The sequence below is a fragment of the Ambystoma mexicanum genome, chromosome 11, assembly GCF_040938575.1.
Source record: "Ambystoma mexicanum isolate Mex_15411 chromosome 11, UKY_AmexF1_1, whole genome shotgun sequence".
Taxonomy (NCBI): Eukaryota; Metazoa; Chordata; class Amphibia; order Caudata; family Ambystomatidae; genus Ambystoma; species Ambystoma mexicanum.
Window position 1 is genome coordinate 1,359,271,725 of NC_090934.1, and position 13,067 is coordinate 1,359,284,791.

Sequence of the window (13,067 nt, forward strand, 5' to 3'; positions counted from 1 at the left end):
TAACACCGGGAACCTCCTGCCTGACAGTGAGGGACACCAGCATTAATCACCTCTAAGGTTGGGAGAAAGGAGTTTGCATATAAATTAAACAGCAGTAGTTTGTGGGCGCACCTCTGCCTTACACCCTTCCCGACCGTAATCGGATCACTCAATTCGCCCTCTTTACCATAGCGGACCCTAAAATAGGAATCAGCGTGCACTGCAACCATTCAGTGAGCATCTGAATCAAGGGATTAGGGATACCCACTCCGTAGAGAGTCCCCCAAAGGCATACCCTGTCCAACTAAGATCTATAAAGGACACATAGACAGGAGAACACAGGAGAACGGAACTTCAGGCAAGAACCAAACAGAGGTTGACACACTGATGGACCAAACTCATACCCGCCCAGAAAGGATGCCATGATCCCTGGCCCACTCCTCCAGTCTTCTAAGTAAGGGTTCTGAAAAGAGCTTGGACGGTCCGTCCAGCGCTTTGCATGTTTTTTGTCTGGCAATGACCTGCACGTTCACTCACCTCAAAAGTTGAAAAAGCATCATCATACAGGAAGTCATGAAATTTGGACTATAAAAAGAGGTGAAATACTTGCCCCAGTCCGTAGCATACATTTCCAAAGTATCTCTGGTCCCCAAATCCAGGCCATCTGTATTTCTAATGACAATCCTCCAAACATATTTAGAGTCTTTGGACGAGGCCACAGCACACCGAGCCTCCCAATGGGAAACATCGATCTCCATCCGCCTCTTGGCAAGTCCATCTATAGAGTCTTTCCTCCTCATCGTAATGATGGAAACAGATGGAAGGGGAGCTTTGAGTGCAGCTAAAGGAAGCCCCTTCTTGGCCTTGCAAATCGTCGATAACCAAGAGGGAGACTTAACATTGCTACCGGATCGTATATGGTTCTTGGCCGTACAAATAGACATACAATTGGCCAAAAAGGAACCAAAAGCTTCAATAATACCTGTTTGGAGAGACAGAGGATTCACATAAGTGAAAAGAGGTCCCCTATTCATCTCAATTGCCTTTTTTATGCACACACACTCTATCTCTGCCCTTCAGTGAAATCCATGCCATTGAGGAGCCTCGTATTCAGCATCCAGCCCGGTATTATTTGCCTCTGTTTTACAGATCGTATCTGAACATTCAGTGAGAAAGCTCAGTGAGTTAAGCACTCACTGGTGAGACTAGGGAGACAAACCATACCGTATTTTGAGAGACTGGCCCGATTTAAGGGCCTGTGTTTCACGTCCCACTCAAAGTCTGTCTGAAACAGGAAAAACTCCTAAATTGGTATCTCTGAAGCCGGATCATCTATTGAAAGCCTTCCAAGTGCTTGGATGTCTCTTTTTTATTTATTTATGTATTTATTTATAGTGCATTTCTTAGGCGCTTATACTACAAGTAAATTGTGTTTTAAAGCGCCCACAGGGCAACAGGGAGGGAACATGGGATAGAAAACAATGAATATACTGGAGGATAAAGACAAACCTACTAGGCCTTGTGGGCATTTAGAGTGTGCAAGTGCAGAGAGAGGAGAGCGGGAGAGGGAGATGGGGGTAAGTGCTGGAATGCCCATGCTCGTGAGTGAGCAGCAGGTGTCAGAGCCCAGCGAGAAAGTGCCAGGGTTCGTTCAGTTGTGATAAATAAGTGGGTAAGTGTAGACCTACCGTGGCGAAGGCCAGTGAGTGCCAAGGCAAGTGTTGCAGACGGAGGCTGAAGGCGATTGGGTGCGGAAGGCCAGGACCCCGAAGGACACATACGGGCCCTGGTCGCCATTCTCAGCAGCTGTAGAATTAGCAGAGGACGGAACAAGGGAAGGAGGAGGTGAAGAGGAAAGTCTTCAGTAGCTGCTGGAAATTGAGAAGATCTGGCTCAAGACAAAGAGGGAGCTGGAGGCTGTTCCATAGGAGGGAGCCAGCTGAGGAAAGAGATTGGCCACCGGCCCTCTGTTTAGCAAAACGCCTGACACACACAGATTTGGTAACAGAGGAACGTAGAGGTCTAGCAGGAGAGTATTTAGAAAGAGCAAGTTGCAGATAGTGTGATACCCGGCCCCAGACAGCCTTATGGATGATGCAGAGGGATTTGAACTTGATCCTTGCAGTAACCAGGAACCAGTGAATATTTCAAGCGCAGCGCAGCACAGTGAATCCCCCCCACTCATGAGGTCTGCTTTTTGTCGGTGTATTACAAATAAAGCGATTAGGGGCCCCTAAGATGGGAATGTTGGCCCTTAATTTGTGCGAATGGTGGATGTTAAGAAATGCGAGGGAAGCACGACGATGCACGCTGTGTGAAATACAGAGTGCGAGAGATGACCGTATAATGCATTACATTTTCTTTCACTATTTCTTTAAGACTTGATGTTGTAGTTTTAAAATCCAAATAACATTTGTTTAAGCTAATATTACTTTGCATGATGCTACTGTAATCTTCCAGTCAAGGTGGAGGAAATAAAGCTATTACAAAATACTTTTTGCCCAACATGCTTCTATAAAAAATGCATGTATTGGTAGGTTAGATTCTTATGTGATTTATGTATTTTTCAATACAGCACTATGCATCTAATTAATATTTCTGCTCTTAAAATCATGATTCTTAACATATACCTATAAACCAAATCTGGGAATGTGTGTGCTCATGGGCTTAATTTGCAAAGTGGGCCTGAATCCCAGATTCATCACTTAACCAACGTGTATCATCCGGGGCAAATCATTTAATGCCACTGTGACTTATCTGCAAGCATTGGGTGTTCCTGGAAGAGATTCAGTTTGAAACTTTTGCTATTAGAAAACAGATGTCATGTTTACTAGGTCTAGCCTACTTTCACGGACCTACACTTTCACTGATTGTATGTTTGCTGATTTCTTTTCCACTTTCTTTTGCGGCAAAATGCATATGGCAAGTGGAGGTAAGGTATTTATAGGGGTGGGGGGAACAGTAAGTGGGCATGGGGGTATCCCCCGAATTTTGGTGCAAAGATCGGTTAAAAAGAATTTGCCAACAAATCTGCGGCAATAGATCATAGGACCGTTAACTAGACTATAGAGTTCCTCCATATATAATAGTAACTATTTATGTATTGCACAACACCTAGTTATTTGTATCTTGGCTTACTGATGGCAACATTTTGTTTTATTTTCACTACCGATGATGCCTTGAATTAACAAAGACTGGTGGCATTGGTTGTACTGTCCCTATCTGTAATGGAACTTCTGATGGTGTCAATATATCTGCACATTAGGGTGCCTGCATCTCCTTTGGCAGCAGCGTGCCTTGAAAATACGAGGACTGGCCCTGGAGAGAAATCTAACAGGCCAGTGCCTTGTATGCATAACAGTCCTACACTCATTATTTATTTGTGCTGCGTATGTGTTCCAATGTTATCTTCCACGAAACGTTAGCAAAAATGTGGCTATGCGGGAACAGATAGAGAACAACATGCCTCACAGCCTGCATCTGGTGCACCTAAGAGTCTGAACTGCCCTGCAAGAGTATTTTACAAAGTTGGATACCGCTATGTGAAAATGCCCCCAGGAAAATGTAGTCATTTGAAAATGTAGCCAGCAAAAAGCTGTTTTAAAACATGTAGTCATTCAGTACAATCAATGCAAAGTGTGAAAATGTTGCAAGTAATAAGGTCGCCAAAAAGCTATTTTTAAATACACAAAAGTACAAGGCTGTAAGCCAAACAATGACCCCGGCCTTTACTAAAACCTCCACAATCACCCTAACGCCATTCCTAAACCTTCCCTTAACTCTACTGCCTGAACTCTAACAGAACACTGACCTTTCAGCGTGCTATAGCATTTTATTTGCATGTGACTCAATACAAAATGAATGGAAAATGAACAGTGAACCTAACTCCAACCCCATCACCAGCTTGCCACAAATAACATAACCAATGCCCTTACTCCAATACTAATCTAGGCCTAACCCCAACTGCAACTCTAACACTTCCCCTAATGCTTACTTTGCTGTAACCACAAGGTTAATCCTGACCCCTATCCCACGTCAACGTCACCAGCCCTCCCAAACATCCCGTTCCCTTTCTTTAACACTTACCCAAACCATTACTCTATTAGCGCTAGCCGTACCACAACCCCTACCCTAACACTTAATCTTCCCTAATGACTAACCAAACCCCAACATCACCAGCCCTGCAGCAGCCACCGTAACTCTTACCCTAATTATAACCAACATCTTTTCTCTAACCTTAACCCCTATTCTAACCATAAACCAGGCAATCATAAGCCTGCATAAACTCTCTATAACCCTAACAATTACCCTAGCAGCACTTCATTTTTTGGCTAGTTTTCAGCTGCATTTTTTTATTACTTTTTGCTTGGCAACTTTTTCACGGCTGAAGTATTTTCACTACGGCTTTTACACTGAATACATTTTTGCTGGCAACATTTTCAGTGGATACCATTAAGACCGGCGTCCAATCTGCAGGTCACGGGTCCAAATTCCTTCGGAGTGAACTCAGATTTTTATCTTTCTAGGGTGCATAGTTTTGGTCGCAATGAATCAGGTGACTGCTAATGCCTGTTATGTGCAGTGATACAAAAAATAGCAATAACTGCAGTGATTTACCTTTCTTTGGAGGTCAGTTGTTCACCAGCATGCCTCAGCAACTGGCCCCAGATATCACCCAACACATTCACCACCTTTCCTTTACATGGCCCGCTGACCTCGGAACCCCACTCTTCACCTGCTTCAGAAGCAACTGGGAATGCTAATAGACATTGACCTATCCCTTAAATCACACTAAAGCTCTCCCCAAAAAACAAACTACCTCCTACACATCCTCAGAAAGATGCCTCCCCACTTGTAACTTCACCAAAAGATCCTCCTCACTAATGCCCCACTACTCTCCAATCTAGAATACTGCAATTCTCTCTATGTGGGTCTGTCCTCAGAAAACCTAAAATCGCTCCAAACTATCCAAAATAAAACTGCAAGATTTTTTATTTAATCGTTTTTTTATAACACGCCTAATACCGTACCTGAGTTCGGTTTCTAAGCGTGGATCTAGGATTCGAAACATCTGTGCTCTGCGTGGACGTGCTTCCAAGACCAGCGCGTTGTCCTTGTGCTATCCTGCATTCACTATTAACGTATAAACCTTGAGCCCTACGACCATATCACTCCAGCTCTAAAAACATGCAACTGGTTTCCCAACAAAACTAAAATAGAACTCAAAATCCTAAACATGACCCACAAGACCTTCCAATCATCTAGCCGCTCAGGCCTGCACACATTCCTTAAGCTTGCCGTCCCTCGCTGATACCCGCGGTCATCAAATGAGACTAAATTAAGACCCCTTAGGTACATCTTTCTCTTCCATTGCCCCAGAGTATGGCTCACACTACCAGACTTCATCTCATTAGAAGCCAAATCCAACACCGTGGAAAACCTTTCCAAAGACTGCTAGACTTGCAACCTTCAATCCGACATCTAACAAACCACCTGCTTCAACCTTCATACACTTCACCCGCATGACTCCATTCCCTCCATCATCTGGAGACCCCTTTTCTGGACTATATAAGCGTTTAGACACCCCAGACGGCCCTCCCGACTCCACCTCCTTCACGTTGGTTAACACCTTCCTCTCACCCCTTCTCTCCCTACCTCTTCTGAAAAATGGACTTCATTTAATTCCAATCCTACCTTCCCTTCATGGCTGCCTGCCCACTTACTTTCCCAAGCCCCCACTATGTCTCCCCAGCAAATCTGGAAAGTATTTGCTTATGAATCCTAATTACATATCAAGGGCCTGTACATGCTTACACATCCTAGCTGCAAGCAGATGACTGCACACAACACACCAATAAAATAAAAAAATAGAAATGGTGGGTGTGTCCTTCTTACAAAGCGAAGGGGGAATGAATGCATACCAACAGAGCGTTTTCCAATAGGGTTTTGCCATTATAAAACGCTTCTGTGAATTAGGCCCAAAGTGTGCTCACTTTGAATGCATTTGCTGGCTGGCTCCGTTCCCAGTCGTCGGCAGTCTTTGGATTCCATCTGCGTGCATCCATTTTCTAGCTTTCTGTCGGAGAGCAATTTTGCAACGGCGCGCTCACTGGCGAAAAAAAGCCCTCTGGCGCAGATCTCAAGCACCACTTCCGAGCGGGATGGAGAAACAGAGAGAGGAATAGACAACTCACAGCCTAGGAAGGCTCTGCCACCAGGATTTATCCGAATGGACGCCATTTGAAGCCTTTGCCATGTGCTCTCCTGCTATTTGTGACGCCTCAATAGACGTGGTTCAGCGGTTTTCATAAGGAAGAGATCGTGCGCTATTGTGTGCCTAGTTCCCTTTTGTAACGATACTCTGCTACACGATTCCACGCTGTGTTGTCTCTCTCACTGGCTGAGTATTTTCTGTGGAAATGTTTGCACGTTTACACAGGCCCGGACTGGCCTAATGGGCGCACAGCGCAGCGCCCCAAGGGCGACCACCAGCAGGCGAATGCGACTGGATTTCTGGAGCAAATTGCGTCCGTTTGATGATTTGGTGCTATGGGCAGCTGGTAATTTTCGACCGATAATAGTAACCGCTTTATTTTTTATAACGCACAATTTACCCCACAGTATTCCAGTAATAAATCCCCAGCCACATCTGAAAATAATGTTATTTTTCAAAATGAACGAATTGCGATTTGTGGATGTGGGCCATGCTTTACAGTTTGCTCCAATCTGACTACGCCTTTAGTATGTGAAGTGTAAACTGGAGCAGATAAAAACAAAATGGCTGCTGCTGCAGTTTGGTTCTGCTCTCGAGTGCTCTATCCAGGCCCTTTGGAAAGGGGCGGCAGAAGGGTACACTTTTCTGGAGTCCCAGTTACTTCCCGGAGCCCTGCAGACTGGGTCTGCGAGGGCAGACTTGGTAGCTTCCAGGTGTGGCAGAGCACTTGGGCAGTGAGCACCCCCTGTGCTGCTATTTGCTCTGGAAAGAAGCCTATTTAGAGTGCACTGTGGGCGAAGCTCACGTTCCACCGACAACTGTCTGGGCCAGGGATCTGCCACCTTTGGATCTCCAGATCTTTTGAACTACAACTCCGTCAGCCTTGCCAAGCATATTCAATGGTGAGGGATCATGGGATCTGTAGGCCTAACCATCAGGCGAGCCACAGGTTGCAGACCGCTGCTGTGGCCGGAGACTTTTGTCAAATCTAATCTTGATATGCTTATGCATGTTAGGTCAATGTAGCTTAGTATTGCGCCCTCGTTGGCTCCTGCCCTCCACCAATGAGCCTCATCCACTTTAATTCTGAGTGGCCACCATTTACTGTCTATCTGCTGTACTTAGACACAAACACTTAATCACGGAGTGCATTATCTCCCCCCTCGGAGTCAAGCTTGTCTTAAGCAGTTTTCTTTAAGGTTCTGAATGGTGTCAACACCCCCAGCATGACAAGCTGGCCGGGGTTGTGTTTTTGAGCTGCCTTGAGTAAAAGTGTTTTCGGCTTGAAACAAAAATGTAACACTTTAGCATCAGAGGTTAATACATGATTTATTTCTTAATAATTATAAAACATGTCATGTATGTAAAGCTTGCTTTCAAAATGCTTTACTGAAAATAAATGTATATGCAATTATTACCCAATGGTATTAATCCACCCAATTTTCTTAACAGCATGAGTATAGTTGTGACCAAATCCTGGAAATCATTATTAGGACCTCATTGTCGATGGACACGTCATCCCTAGCTCCCGCCCCCTCACCTCTGTCATACTGGAACAGCAGGAGAAGAGCCCTATGTGGGACACCAGGTGGGACACAACGAGTGTATGAGAGCCGATATGCATTGAGACGACTGTATCAAATGTATCCTCGCACTGAAAGGGTGGAAGGATGTCGGCACATACCATTGGACATCATAGAGCTATAAGTGAAATCTTACAAGGGGAGAGTGATGCCATGAAGAAAAGCTACTGAGATGTACTAAAACAATGTGCAAATACTTAAAGAATAAAGGAGTAACTGAAGTAACAAGAGAAACATGTAATTGAATATGAAGAAATCATATATGCAAAGAAGATAACGTAACCTGCTGATATGCGGAAACGCAAGGTAGACGAGACATATAGAAGCTTCCTGCAGAAGAAAATCTAACGTGGTTAAGGCGGCCATGATGGAAAGATGGACGTCAGACTCGTATTCAAACCAAACTACCTCAGAGGCCGACGAGGCTGCAGAGTCAGGAGATGCTGGATAAACAGCTTTGTGTGAGGAATAAAGAGGAGTCTTTTGGCATTGAACACAGATGCTTCTTCAAGGAAAAATTGAGAGGCACAAGGGGAGTCAAAAGGATAAGCCATGTACGTAAGACATATTTCTCCTAGATTAAGTAAAAATGAAAACATCTGCAAGAGTCACGTATTGGACAATTAAAGATGCAAAAAGCCTATGCAAAGTGGAGGGAGCAAGTCTCTAGAGGCAGAGAGGAGTAATGACAACCAGCACAATTGAATCAAACAGCAGTAAATAGAACATCGAAATTAACAAATTTGTGGTCTCCTCACATGTGATTCATAAGTCGAAAACAAGGGCTATTCATTAAGCTCCAGATGAAGATAATGGTGTACATGCACTCCCTTAAAAATCCCAGAATAGAGAAGAGGCTGCAAGGTCAAATACAAAGGAGAAGTCTTGGCTTAGGGCTGGACCGATGAGAGATGATGGACTAATTGGGAAAGTGAGGAGTAGTCTGACGTTGCTCTTGGCACATGGGTTCCATTTTGCTCACGTGCTGCTTACGAGCCGAAAGTCCAAGGTTGGGAAACCATGCCAACCAATCAGAGGGTCTATGCAGAAACATGCTATATACAATGTTGCAAAAGTCAATCTGTTGGCATTTATTCTGCTATAATCTGTATTAAACATATGTAGAGGTGGTTCAAGGCGTGCACACCACATAAGAGGCATATAGTAATATTGTTAATACTTACATGATATATAGGTATATATGTTCCCTTAAACAATCCCTCCCTTCTATAGGTTTTATGGTTGATCATGTAGGATGATGTCATAGATGATGCATATCGAGGTATAAAACCTTTGTATAATCAAATTTGGGTGTGAGTGTGTGGACTACAGCTTGCTGTTCACCAGCTTGCCCTACTTTATTTTATGATGCTTATAAAGTAGTACTTTGCCATATTCTTTGAGTCTGTTCGGTTATTTGGGTCAGATATAATTATTGGTAATTCCATCTAGCACACAAGCCACTTTAAGGTGCTAGAGCACACTGACACTTTCAACCAGTACAGTGCAAGTTTGCACTGGCACTTGTACCGGATAGTAAAGTGGTGCCACAGGGGAAATATGTATTGCTTGAGTCCATTTTCCACTGATGGTGGGAGTTGAGGGAGGTGGAGGGGGCCGGCAAGGCATTTGGTATTTTCTTTGGAGAGTGAGGTTTGGAGGCACACGGGGAGGTAGGGGAAGGTGACAATTGACAAGGAACTTTTTCTATTTTGGTGGGGAGTGGGGCTCGGACGGGGGCTTTATAAGAGGGAGGTGAGAGACGGTGGTTGCCAGACACTTTCTTCTACCTCAACCATTTTCTATGATTCAGAAATACACCTGAGCTCGAAATGAGAATTCCCTTAGACCGCTGTGACACGTAAACCCTGGATTCAAAGCCAACATTTCTTTTTGTTTTGTCTGGCTGTATTTTGAGATTTTTGTGGTGTTTAGTGTTTGATATTGCTGTATTTTTGCATTGTCTTAAAGTGCTGTGAATCGACCAAAACACACGTTTATGCACCCAATGTGGCTCGCAGATCTCACACCTTGCCATATCTTGCAGAATGACACTAACAAGGCAAGCTGGGCTTATACATACTGTTATGATCTCATGTTAGACTTTTGGGAAAGGTTGTGAAGGATGATTTTTAGACTTTTGATGTCTAGGAGAGCGTCAGTGCTGACAAAAACCGACACTGGTCTCAGTAATGAACATAAAGAACAGGTCATTTGCAGCTGTCAGCATTAGAAATATGTTCTTCCAGAAATTAAATAGAGTAATCCTGAAAAGAAATAACAATTAACCCACCCCCGTTGACAGTCACCTTCATGCTCTAGAGCAGGGGTCTGCAACCATTAGCCAAATCCCAAATAGTCAATGGCAAGCGATCATGGGAGTTGTAGTCCAAAACATTTGGAGAGCCGCAGGTTGCAGACCCCTGAGGTACCCACTGAAGAACAATACAACCAGATAAAAAGAAATTTCAAGGCGACTCTGTGGAAAAAACAATACATGTCCTCACTTCCTGAAAAGAAATGGAGGAAGCTGGAAATGCATGGCATTTAATTTCTCTAAGACAGCCATGAGTGATTCAAGGATAAAACAGTTTTGCCTCGTTGGCTGCATAAGGGGCCTTGATGGGGTCCCTTCTCTGATCAGGCTTTGCCTTGGACAGTTGTGCTTACTTTGGGTATTTAGCCTCGCCCTGAAGCCTGCACACCAGCCCTGGTGGACGATGAGCATGAACCTGGGGAGGGTCTGGTGGCATTCAGGCAATGAGAAATGCCCCAGCAAAGGGAGTGCTACTCAGAACTGGCCTTTCTTCGGCAAAAAGGACTAGAAAAAACCCAGATTGTGCGAAAATGCACCATATAGAGGAATGATGGCCTGCATAGAAATACAATTTGTTTTCTTACCAAGATTTTGATCATAAATAACCATGTTACATCATATTACAAATTCCTTCAAATTTTTACCCAAATATTTATTAACTGTTTTCCCAAAGTGCCAGCAGAAGACCAACATATATGAAACTATAATAACAGCCTCACATTTATAATAGCTCTACTCCCACGTCTGATGCTACCAGTGAGATCGCAGTCGGTGGAAGGCCTCGAAGCATACAATCATGGCACTACATCATCGTGTGATACGCTAGCTCTCAGTACTGAGGGGTGTTTCCCAGGCGATCTCAGTCTGAGTGAGGAACTATGAAAATGGAGACCAAAGAAACATTGATAGCATCACAAGCCTCCACAAGTGGCAGAGTATTGACAGGTTATCGCGGTGCTACTCGATCCCAGACAGAAAAGTCAACCCTACACTTGCATCCCTTCACAGGGCGGACTGGGGTTTCCTCATGAAGCTATTACTTTGGCAATAGTGGCGAGCATGGAATGGAGACCTGCACACCTGCACGCTTAATAAGTGAAGAGCTGGGGTTACAATCTACCCACTTGGCTTCCTCCAAAGTCTACCACTGTTTTAGTGAATGGGTCTGATAGGCTGATAAGAGCAAAGTAATGATTGCACAGAGAGAGGTTTCCTTTCTGCTCCCTTTGCAAGGACTGGAGCTGAGACATGATGGGAGCATTTCATGTTCAACTCGAACTGTTCATATCATTTCATGCAGAAAAGGAAACCAGGATTGAGACAACGCGGGGCTCGGTGCGCAGAAGTATCACTACGTGCACTGCGTGTGAATATACCCCAGCCAATGATCTAGGAGTAAGTGCATAGGAACAGAGGTCATTCTTACTACATTGTTTTCACAAGCTCATACATTTGGAGAAAGAGAAGTTGGGGGCATGAAAAAAGCCCATGACAACCTGAGTGTTATGCAAAACCATTACTGAAGTCAGCAGTGATGCTGCCATTTTGAGGAGAAGGGGCATACATTTCTTTTAGGCGGGTAGGAAGACAGCCCGTGCCCCAATAAAAACCCTTTAAATAATGGGTCAAAAGGGAGCATTTTACATCACAAATTCCTCAACAACTGTGTCAAAGACAACCAATTTACAATTCATTCTGCATGAAAACACATGTAAAACTCCAATAAGCACGACATACCCAGTCAACAAGGGTCTTTTTGCAACACAATGTCATGCTAGCTGTGTCCAAAGAAACGCAGGAGGTATGGCTCAATAATATATGCCAGCATTGCTCTACAAAACATTGCTTCATGCTGGGTGCGCTCAATATATGGCAGCATTGCCGCTGAAAAAAATGCTCATGCTTTCTGTCTCTAAAATATGCTACTTTTCCACTATAAAAGAACACTGTGTTGTGGCAGCATGTGCCCAATACATGCCAGCATTGCCACTGGAAAACACGCTGCAATGCTGAATATGCTCTATATGTATAAATATGTCCCCTATAAAACACATTTTCATACAGTCTGTACCTAAAATATCACATGTTGGCCTCTGTAAAAACATGTTCATTATATTTGATCAAAATATATGCTGGCATGGCAACATAAAAACACATTTTCATACTGCTTGTGCCCAGTATATTCTTGCATGTCACTGTAAAATGTGTTTTCATGTTCCCTTGGCCCAATACAAACCAGTATTACCACTTCATTAATACATTGGAATGCTCAATATAGACCAGCATTGCCACTAGAGAAACAAATATTCATAAAGGCTGTGATCAATATGTTATGTTATGTTAGGTTATTGTACATTTGAATAGAGCCTTACATATCATTGGTATGTTCTCAAAGCGCTGTGGGTTGAGCGCCCTTGGGGGCCATAGTCCAGGTCAATGGAGAGATAGTAGAGTAGTAAATAGTGCTTCGGAGGCACTCAGTAAGTTTGCAACCAGTGCGGTTTACGTGGTGTGTAGCTGCATTCTAATGGCAGGCATGGTGCAGTGGTTGTGTGAGGTCAGTAGAATGTGTGCAGAAAGGCCATTGACCTCAGAGTTTTCATTCTGGCAGTGGTGGAGCTTGTGTATGAGATTATGTGTGCAGCTAGGTCGATTATTTAGTGGGGTATAGCTGCGTTCTAAAGACTGTTGAGGTGTTCATGGAGGTGGGTATGTATGTATGCAGGTAGCCCGAAATTGATTGAGGGGTATTGCTGCATTGTACTGTTTGTTGCCGTAGAGGAGAGAGTGAGCATATCGGTATGTGCGAGTGCCTGTGTGCGAGTGCCTGTGTGAATTGGTGGGAGACCCTATTTCACTGAAAGACAAATACTTGGTGAGCCTGAAGCTCAAGCAACAGATCAGGCCATGATATATACGGGGTGTGTCTAAACTGGCAGTGTTCTATACAGCGGGGATTAGAGTTCCTGATCTG

At 44.0% G+C, this 13,067-nt stretch overlaps 1 protein-coding gene across 6 annotated transcripts in view; it reads left to right on the forward strand.

The window, feature by feature from the left end:
* The window catches only part of APBA2 (amyloid beta precursor protein binding family A member 2), a 1,066,227-nt gene that overhangs the window by 232,188 nt on the left and 820,972 nt on the right, over positions 1–13,067 (forward strand). The gene's annotated exons all lie outside the window — the stretch shown is intronic.